The sequence below is a fragment of the Vitis vinifera genome, chromosome 9 (assembly GCF_030704535.1).
Source record: "Vitis vinifera cultivar Pinot Noir 40024 chromosome 9, ASM3070453v1".
Classification (NCBI taxonomy): domain Eukaryota; kingdom Viridiplantae; phylum Streptophyta; class Magnoliopsida; order Vitales; family Vitaceae; genus Vitis; species Vitis vinifera.
In genome coordinates, this window is record NC_081813.1 from 21,910,796 (window position 1) to 21,921,531 (window position 10,736).

A 10,736-nucleotide genomic window follows, 5' to 3' on the forward strand; every position below is an offset into this window, starting at 1 on the left:
TATCAATGCATTATTTAGTAAGAGGTTTAAGGCTAATTAACCATGCAAGGGCACATGGTTAGACCTAGAATAGTGAGAGGAAGTGACTGTGGATGAATTGAAGGTGGCTTTGGGTATAAAAGCTAAGGAGGCCAAAGGGAAAACTCACTGGGCAAACTCCAACGTCGGGGCGGGCTACCAGCTGGGAGAGGGGGGGAGCTTTCCAACGTTAGCGATACCTGTGTGGGTGTCGTGAGCCGCCTGCGGGACCTGTGTGGGTGTCGCAGGTCGTCGGCGGGATCTGTCTTGGTGTTGCGACAGGGATGCGTCGACAACGGGCGGAGGAGAGGGGAGGAGCTTTCCAACGCTGGCGATACCTGTGTAGGTGTCGTGGGCCGCAGGCGGGACCTGTGTGGGTATCGCAGGCCATCAGCAGGATCTGTTTTGGTGTCACAGCTGGGAAGCGTTGACGGCGACAGAGGAGGAAGGGTTGGAGGTTGTAGCCTGTAGATTTTGAGATTTTCATTTTGTTATATAGGACTCCAAAACGGCGTCATTTTGATGTTGTTTTTTTTAAAAAATAAATTAAAATCAATTGAACTGGCTGGTTCGTCCAGTTCACCGGTTGGACCGTCGGTTCAGCAGTCCAACCTCGGTTCGATCCCCATCCGGTCCAAATGACCAAATCGGACCGGAACGGTGACCGGTCGATGGTCGGACCAGCCGGTCAGGTCCGATTTTTAAAACATTCGAAATAACAACTCCTGAATTATTTTTGCAACCAATTCCCTCCCATTGACAACAATTGCCTCCTCTCCAAGATGAAAGCCGATTTTTAAAACCTTTGAGACCATTTTTGAAGTCAATAAGAGCATCTTTATTTTCCCTTAAGCAATTTCCCAAAAGAATTTCATCTTTACAAGTGAATACTCTTGTTGTTAAACATAGAATGATTGAAAGGAAACTAAGAATTGAAAATTTCTCCATCTGAGAACACCTGTAGAAACAAGTAACAATAAGTTCCAACACAACAATAAAAATAGTGACAAAATTCGATAAGCAACGGCATCATGATATTAGACAATAAATAACATATTTAATTTAACTACTCATTAGTTTAATAAGATAAAAAATGTTAAGTGAACAACATAGTTGAAGACATATCAAGAAAACATTATTGTGACTATCTCACCAAATGGCAAATATGCTCAATGATTGCTATGGATCAAAACATTCAAACTACATAAATCAACCACAGGGGAAAAAAAAGGCATTAGGAATAAACACTAGGAATAGTGGCATTATTACTCATGAAGTAGGATTTTACCTATTATCTCTTTTTAGGTTGTCCTCAATCCTTTCGTTGAAGAGAAATATATAGAAGATAATTCAAAAAGAAGCCAAGTGGATGATAGTGATGTGGACCTCGCATTTTTAATGATGCGTTCCCACTCGATCGGCGAGACTCACTTTTCATTATTTGGGTGAAAAATATGTTTCTCAGAAAAGACTTGGAGTCGCCACTTACTTTTATTTATTTTTAAAGGGGAAAACAAGTAAGAACAAAACCCCTGGATGGACTCCTGATTTTGTTTTTGGAAAAGCTGTCTGCGAAAAAAACCTAAGTCTGGGTCCGGGGATCAGGTTACTTATTGGGAAGGTACGATAAAGACCGTAGCACCCCTCTAAGCCCCTAAAAAAGGGTCTCTACTAAATAAGGTGAAGCAAACATGGCAATTAACTAGGAGATCAATGGATACCAAAATGATCATAGTTCAAAAATAAAGTCATGATAACGAAATAATAAACAAAGTGAGAGTGAGAGTGTACCTTATTAGCAGGTAATAAAGCGCTGTCATGAAAACAAGGTTAGTGTACAATGACAAGTGTAAAAACAATCTCATACAGAACTAAATTAAAATCAAACAGAATGGAGAGCACAACTTACTTGAATTATTTTCGAAGAAAATGTTATGAATGTCGGGCCCCCACCAAAGCCCAATTTATTTTTGCTATGAATTAATTCTCATAAATTCCATTATTTTGGAATTATGAAAACTTATTCATTTCTAAATAAAAAAAATTTGAAAAAAGGAATTTTGAAAATTAAATTTGAAATTTCGGAAGTGTGGAATTTTATTTTATAAAAAAATGAGTTTGAAAATTTTGGAAATCTCTTTGAGAATGGTATTTCAAAATAAATAAATAAAAAAATAATTTAAAATAAAATTAAATAAAAAAAACGAATAAATAAATAAATTTTGAATTTTGGAAAATGGAAATTTTGAGAATGGAATTTTGAAAAATTAAATTAAAAAAAATTGAAAATTTGGAAGGATTATTTTTTAAAAATGAAATTTCGGAAAATTAAATTTTAAAAATTGGAAATTTGGAAAATTGGGACTTCGAGAATGGAATTTCGGAAAATTAAACTTAAAAAATGAAATTTTGGAAAATTATTTCAAAAATAGAAATTTTTGGAAAATTGGAATTTTTGAAAATCGAAACGTGAAGATCAACGTTTTGAAAATTATATTTTTTGATGTATGAGAATAAAAATAAAAAAATAATAAATAAAAAGATGGTACGTAGTCGGTGGGACTCGCATCCCGAAAGTGGCCATGCAAAGCGTGGTCCTGGGATGGAATATCTTATAACATAATAATAATAATAATAATAATAATAATAATAATAATAATAATAAAACAATCTCAACCTCACATACTTTAATACTATTTACACATGAAATATTGAAAACTAACAACTGAATATCAGAACATGATAAAATTAATTAAGGGAAACTAACCCTAAAATTATTAAGAGTATATACTAACATGAAACAATAAAATAAATTGACAACTAGGAATATTAAAAACCTAAATTAATGAGGAACGACCAAACTAATGCTAGAGATAATAAAAAAAAAAAAACATGAACTAATTTAGGTTCAATAAGAATGCATAATTGGAAAATAATAAAAACTAACGTCTAAGGATATTTAAATCCCAAACTAATAAGAGGTAAATAAATACTAAAACCTTAATATTTAAAGAAAACTATTGAACAATAATGGATCAACCGAAATATCAATTAATCATTCAAAGAGCAATATATGTCAACATGGATCAGTTCAACCAAAGACTAAAAATTCAAGAAGCAATATATACTAACATGAGTTATTAAAATCAACAATTAAAAACTCCTAGGTATATACAAATTATCATAGGCCATCAAATTAAAAAACTAAAAATTCAAAGGACTACAAAGAATTAACATGGGTCAACCAAAATAACAATTCATAATTTTAATGACAATGTAAATTAATATAGATTGACAAAAAATAAGAATAAAAATTTAATGAGCAATATAAATTAACATAGATATTTAAAAAAATTAACAACAAATGATTTTATGAAAATGAAGAAAAATAATAATAATAATAACAATAAATAAACAAACAAAATTTCATGAATATTATAAAGCTACATAGATATTAGTTTTCATTTTGTTTCATTTTAAATTTATAACAATGTAAACCAATAACATATGATCCACCATATTCACTTGAATTTTTAATTCAATGAAACAAACCACTAACATGAAACATCTCATGGCCGGCCATTAATCTTACTTTGAGTTTTTTATATTAAAAAAAAAAAACAATGCTCAAGCTTCCACTATTATTCGAAATTAGCCAAAATTAAGAAAAAAATAAAAATAAAATCCTATTATTTAATAAAATCTAATTTTCCATTATTATTAAAATTGATCAAAACTAAATTTATTTTTTTTAAAAAAAAATTCCAATTTTCTACTATTATTCAAAATTTGACCAAAACTAAAATTAATTAAAAGAGAAAATTTATGAGGAATAAAACAAAAATTCTTATGCCGTGAGATCAAACCGAACACTTAAAATAAAATGATAAACACGCAATAGCTTAGAACCTAAAATACAAGAGCCTATAAAAATAATAAACATTCATGCATATTATAATACAAGTCCACACGCAATGCTATATCCACTATGCATCAACAATTCTTTAAACAATAAAAGTTAGTGGACTTTGAATGTCATGAAATCCCATAATAATTAATAAACATTGACAATGGTCATTTGACACATGCTGGAAAACTTTCTTGTGCCTGTTGCCAAAAAAAACTTTAAAACAAGGATTTTAAAAACACTATTTGGGCCAGAAAAGTGAATAAAATATATGGTTTAATAGTTTTTTTCCTTTCTTTCTTTTTGTTTCCTTTTGACTTTAACAGAGGAGCAAAGTGAATGGACTGCATAGAGACGAGCTCTTGCATGCACTGGTACTCCTCAACCACAGAAGACAAACACCAATTCTGCAATTTTCTCAAACAACCCACAAGACAGCCTGTCCGGTGCTTTCCGCGTTTGCACCACAATAAAACAATGCCCTTATTTTCCCTGCCTTAAGAGTAAAGCTTGAAACTGCAGGGAAAATCACTTCTAAAAACTCTCAAATTTCCCGCTCCAATGACAATGCAAGGAGCAGAAGTTTGCGTTCCGAAACCAAGAAAAAAAACCCCCTAATTTCCTCTGCGTTTCTCAGCAAAACTCGGTTTGACGCGCATAGAACTTGAAATCTACAGAGACACAGTGGAAAAATCGCCCTGCAACACTCTCGAATTTCCTATTCTAACCGCAATGCAAGATAGAAAAGCATGCGTTTGGAAACCAAGGAAAATAACACCCTGGTTTTCTCTGCGATTCTCGGGGAAAAAAATCTAGAATTTGACGCGTGTACGCAGAGCATTAAAAAGAGAGAATGAAAATTGCAGAGAAATAGAGTCACACTAGCACCGAGCCAGTCCTCAAGAATGGCAGTGAGATCAGCAACAACTAAATATAAAAAATAATCCATAAATCAACAAAGTTCAGCATGTAACCCATCTTACCCGCACCCAAATCAACAAGCAATGCAAAGCAAATAAATGAGAAAAAGAGGACAAGTATATTAATCAAAGTAAGCAAGAAAACTCACAATCAGCTTACCTACGGCCGCTCCTTTCCTTTGTTATGCTTTCTCCTATCCTTCGTTTTTTCTGCTGGTTTTCCTGTCTTCTCTTCCTCTGCAACTCATTCCTTTTCGAATCTGTACCTCTTCCCAACCTCCCGACCTTCTCCTCTCAGACCTCCTTCTTTTTTTTTCCTCAGTCTCCCTTTTATATCCTCCCTTGAAAACCCCTCATTTTCATCTAGAAAATGGCCCCTGCCTCTTTCCCATGCAGACTCCTCGAAAACCTCATTTTTCAGCCGATTCGTTTCTTCCTCTTCAAGACTTCCTTTCTCTCCAATTTCCCACAGCCTCTTCGGGAAATACCCTCCACTTTTTCTTTCTCTTCAAGAAAAATCCCTTTTTCTACCCTTCCTCTCTTTGTTTTAAAAATAACAACTTTTTTTAATCCCCATGATTCTTGCTGGCTTTTGACTTTTAATTTTTTCCAATAGAATATCTTTTTTTTCCTTCTTCTTCTTCTTCTTATGTAGTCCACCGACTCTCCTTTTCCATTATTTATTTATTTTTTATATAATAAAAACAAAGTATATAAGGCAATAAAAAAAAAACATAATACAATAAAAAAAAATGAAAATAAAATGACATAGTAAAAGCATAATATAACTAAATAATAATGGTACTAAGAATAACAAAGGTGATGATAAAAAAATAATAATAATAATGATTATAATAATAATAATAATAATAATATTGATAATAATAAAGACAACTTATAATACTGGTACTAATGATAATATAAGATCCCTAGTCACTTACGATTTTCTGAAAATAAATAAGTGGATCAATGAACAAATAAAGCAGGAAAAATAAATAAATACCACACGCACATAACAATAATCTAAATATTAAACTAAAACACAAATGAAAAAACTAAAAATAAATAAATAAATAAATAAATAAAAAGATAAAATGAAAATAAAAATAGAACATCAAGCTGATACAATTAAACATCGAAAACTCATCTCAAGCAACCCAAATAAAATAATAAAGAAATATCAAGCTGAATACTCACCTAGTCTCAAAAATTCATCAATCAAGAAACTAATCTTAAATAATTAAGCTTAAAATAATAATAATAATAATAATAATAAAATAAAAAATAAAATAATAATAATAATAATAAAATAAAAAAAATAAAAAAAAATAAAAAAAATCCAAGTGACCTGGGTGACCTAAGTGGAAAGTGTCAAGGTGAATTAGGTGGAAACTAAACCAAGGAGGTGTCCAAGTGATAAAAAAACATGCTAAGTGACTTAGGAGTGTACCTACCGGGCCAGGTGTATCTAAATGGGCCTAGGGTGCAAAAGTGGGCCTAAGGTGGTGCCCAATGGGTCATCAGAGAATTATTATAAAGTATCAAACGGACACGTAATAGAACATGTGCTAGTAGGACAAAATAGAGGGTCTACAAGTGATAGTCAATCCCTTCTTTAATTTTAGCTATATTTTCAAAATTAGATTGGACAAATGGGTCAATTGTCAACCAATCCCTTTTGGTTTGGGTGGCCTTTTTTTTGACCATTTTGGGCTTAAATAGGTTTAAAACTGGCAATTACTACTTGATTATGAATTAATATTACTTTTAAACTTGATCCTTGAAATTTCCAATACTTCAACATTTCACTTCATTAATAGCCTAAATAAATTATAAAAAAAACAAAAAAAAAACATCGATAAAATTTAATCACTTAACAAGATTTGTAAGTCCAAAATTTTGATACCATGTTATAAGGTAATAATTTAGCATGATAATATATATTACCAAACATTTGGTTTAATAAGAATAAACCTAATCTAAATTCTCATAACTATTTATTGGGTTGCTACTATATATCAAGAAAAATCTCATCATTAACTATGCTTTTTAAAATTATCTTCTAAGGAAAAAGACTTAAGTTATTATCTCTTTAATATTTTTGGAAAGGAAAAGGACTCAATCTATCATTTTGGTCCATAACTTTGACTTTGTGCCTTATCCACTTGTCCCTTTGAGCATGACTTTGTTACTGTTGGCAGATCAGAGGGTTGGTCGCGTCCATCAACTCCCCTTGTGTTCACCGTGGGCGCTTGGGTGAATGCACTATAAGGTTAGGGTATGCGCCTTTCCTAACAATAATTGCTTTTAGGAGAGTTGGTAGCGCCTAAGGTCCTACAAGTGGTATCAGAGCCGAGGTCACTGGTTCGAACCCCAGGGGTGTCGTTGGGAGGGAGATTGTTGGCAGATCGGAGGGTTGACCGCATCCATCAACTCCCCTTGTGTTCGCCGTGGGCACTTGGGTGAATGCACTATAAGGTTAGGGTATGCGCCTTTCCTAACAACAATTGCTTTTAGGAGAGTTGGTAGCACCTGGGGTCCTACAGTTACTACTTAGCTCATCAAACACATAGAAAGTTGTAGAGAAAAGTTACAAAGAGTCATGAAACCACTCTATCCCCAAATCAAAAGGATTTTTTGAATGATATGAGGAACAGAGACAAAAACTCCCACTATCATCCATTAAGTAATATATAAAGGTGTTTTTCAATAGATTTCATGTACAACTACCTCCAAGTAAGTATGAAGATATTACAAAATATACACAAGGGAGTTGATAAGGTATAAAAAGTTTGTCTCCAAACTCAATCCATGACTTAGATTATCTATCCAACTTATAATTTACTCAAGTCATGTGCAATTCAAGTAGTGCAAATCAAAATGCTCAAATGCAAATAAGGATATAGTGGAAACTAACTTTGTTACACTATTCCTTACTTTTAAGGGTTCTATCCAATAATTCCAATTCATTTCACTTTTTTTCCTCATCTATATAAATCTCCAATGATTAAAAAATGTATAAATTTTTAAATAAATTTAATTGTAATTGATTTTATTTTATATTTTTCATGGTAAACCAAACACCAAAAAATCATTTCACTTTTGTTTAAAAAATATTTTGAAGAGGGAAGAAGGGGGATAAAAGGAAAAAAGAAATTAAAATAAAATAAAATGATAACAATAATAATAAATAACAATACGTGTATTGAAGTTTTAAATTTTGTTTAAAAAATATTTATATTTTTTTTATATATATTAAATTGATCTCAAATGCATATCGTAGAGAGTAGTTTTCATAAAAATATTTAAAGTGAGGGTTCTTTGTTTGTTTGTTTTATTTTTACTCAAATTTTAAAACAAGTTATTTTATTTAGAACTACTTTTTTAACTTATCATATTTTTTAAGACAATTTTAAATTTTTTTTTTATATTCTTTTATGGTAAGATATGTATATCATAAGATATCATATCTCATTGGATAAAAAGTACATGTTTTAAAACATATAATTTCCAATGAGATATATTATTCTTGAATATACATATTTTATGAACATAATATTGTACGATAGCATATCCAATGAGATATGGTATTTAATTTTTGAAATGATTAAAAAAGGTAATATGAAATATATATTACTTTCAATATTTAAAATAAAAATTATATCACATCCAATATTTTTTTATTTTAAAAAATGAAATTTCTCTTATATTTAGTAATATTTGTGATTAAAATATTTTAAATTTATAAGTAATTTTTTTATTATGTTATTAAATATATAAAAATAATTCATATATTATATATGATTATTATTTTATAAATATTTTTTAAAAAATCCTTTTTTAACCATAAATTTAATTTATAAAAAAAATTATTTTGTGAAATAAGTATATAAAAAAATAAAAAAATAAATTTATCATATATAAGATATGCATATCATATATCTTAGTATGAGATTAATATATTTCATGTAGAATTGAATAAAAGAAAAAAGTGAATAATATATCTCCCCACTTATCTTATCTCATGTTTGGATAAGATAAATGATGAAATAACTTATCTTATAAAAGATCAATCAAACATGTTATAATATTTTATTTTTTATCCTATTTGATGTTATATCCGGCCAACCAAACACGACTTTATTTTCATTTTTTTTTTCAATTCTAAACTTTAATACTGTGATCAAACTTTTTATACAAAATTAAACTAAATCTATTTTTGAAAGTTTTAGATAACTTCTTTTTTTTTTTTTTTTTGAAACTAGTTAAACTACCTTAATGTAATATAATTTGAATAAAGAAATGAATTAAACAACATATATAAGAATGAACTAAACTTTTTTTTTTTTTTTTTTTTTATGAGTCAAGTGTTTGCTTTAAACTTTTTTTTAGAATCAAGTTGTTTAATCCTCTTATGCAAAACCCATTTCTTACTCAATTATAAGGAACAATATGAAATAATAAAATAAGAATAACCTGCAAATAATAAAATAAGAATTAACTATTTTTTTTTTCTTGGGTCAAGTTTTTTACTTTATTTAAGACAGTTTTTGTTTTAAACTTTGCTTTTACACTCAATTTGAGTTGAGCTCAAACCAAGGTTTGAATAATCCGGTATAATCCAAACTTGATTTAATATTTTTTGATATTTATAATGCATTTATGTTATATTCATTTTCTTTTCATATTTTTTTAAAAAATATTAAATTATATTATTTCATATACTTTTTCATTTTTTTAGAAATATGTACAAATTTATTTTTTACTTTTTTTTTGCTATATTGAAACTTTTTTTTTTTTAATTTACTAATTAAATTTTCATATAAATATATAAAAAAAAAATGTAAAACATTATCATGGATTTTGAATTATGCAATTCCATCAACTTGTTTATATATATGAATATAAGGTAGCAAACCAATCAAATAAATCCTCTAAACAATCACAAACCCCAAAGAAAATCCAACAAAAATAGAAGAAGAAGAAAGAAACCTAGCTAAGTGCTGGAGACAAAGGAAAAAAATCATAAGTATATTTCAAATTAAAAGAACTATTAATATTAATATTATTTTGTAGAGAATCGTATTATGTTTTAATGGGAAGAGTGAAGAGAAAAGGGCTGGGTTCCTTGGCCCAGAAAACCCTTGCAAGCTTATGACCTGGGTTGGGTTTCAAAATTGGGCCTTCATGAAGGATTCAGCACAGAAGGTTTTGGGCTCACCGATGATGCGGGTGTAAGATAAATCATAATTAATGTATGATTATTGATTTATTTTATTTTTTTAAGCAAGTTCAAAATCATTGAATTGGATAGAAATTTGCTAGCCCCGTTTGGATTAACATAAAATGCTAGGAAAAATAAAAGTTAGGAAATAAATTTAAATTTTTAAATTGGATTTTTCATGAAAAATGTGAAATAAAATAAAATGGAAAATACGATAAAATTTATAAAAATTTTCAAAGTCTTCTTTCCATTTTATAAAAGAGAAATAAATTTGAAGATTTGTTTTATAGCTCTAAATGTAAAAAGGGAATAGAGGTGTTGAAATGGTAATAATAAAAACCTACAAAAGTTTTCAATAAAGTAATTTTTTCTATACCACTGACTTTAAAAAAATAATAAGAAGAAATATTTGGAACTAAAATAAAAAATATATATATATTTCCAATTTTAAAGGTTTATTTTCAAATTTGATAAATATATTTTCAAAGTTTTGCTGCTTTTAATATTTTATTTCTTTAGTAATAAACAATTTTTATGAGAAAACTTGTACAAAGCAAGAATAAAAATATAAAAAATTTACAAAATATTGGTAGTTGGATTTTATGAAGATTTCGAAAAATATTATATAAAAAATCCTAAATAATTCTGATGTGATCAAAATTGGCCA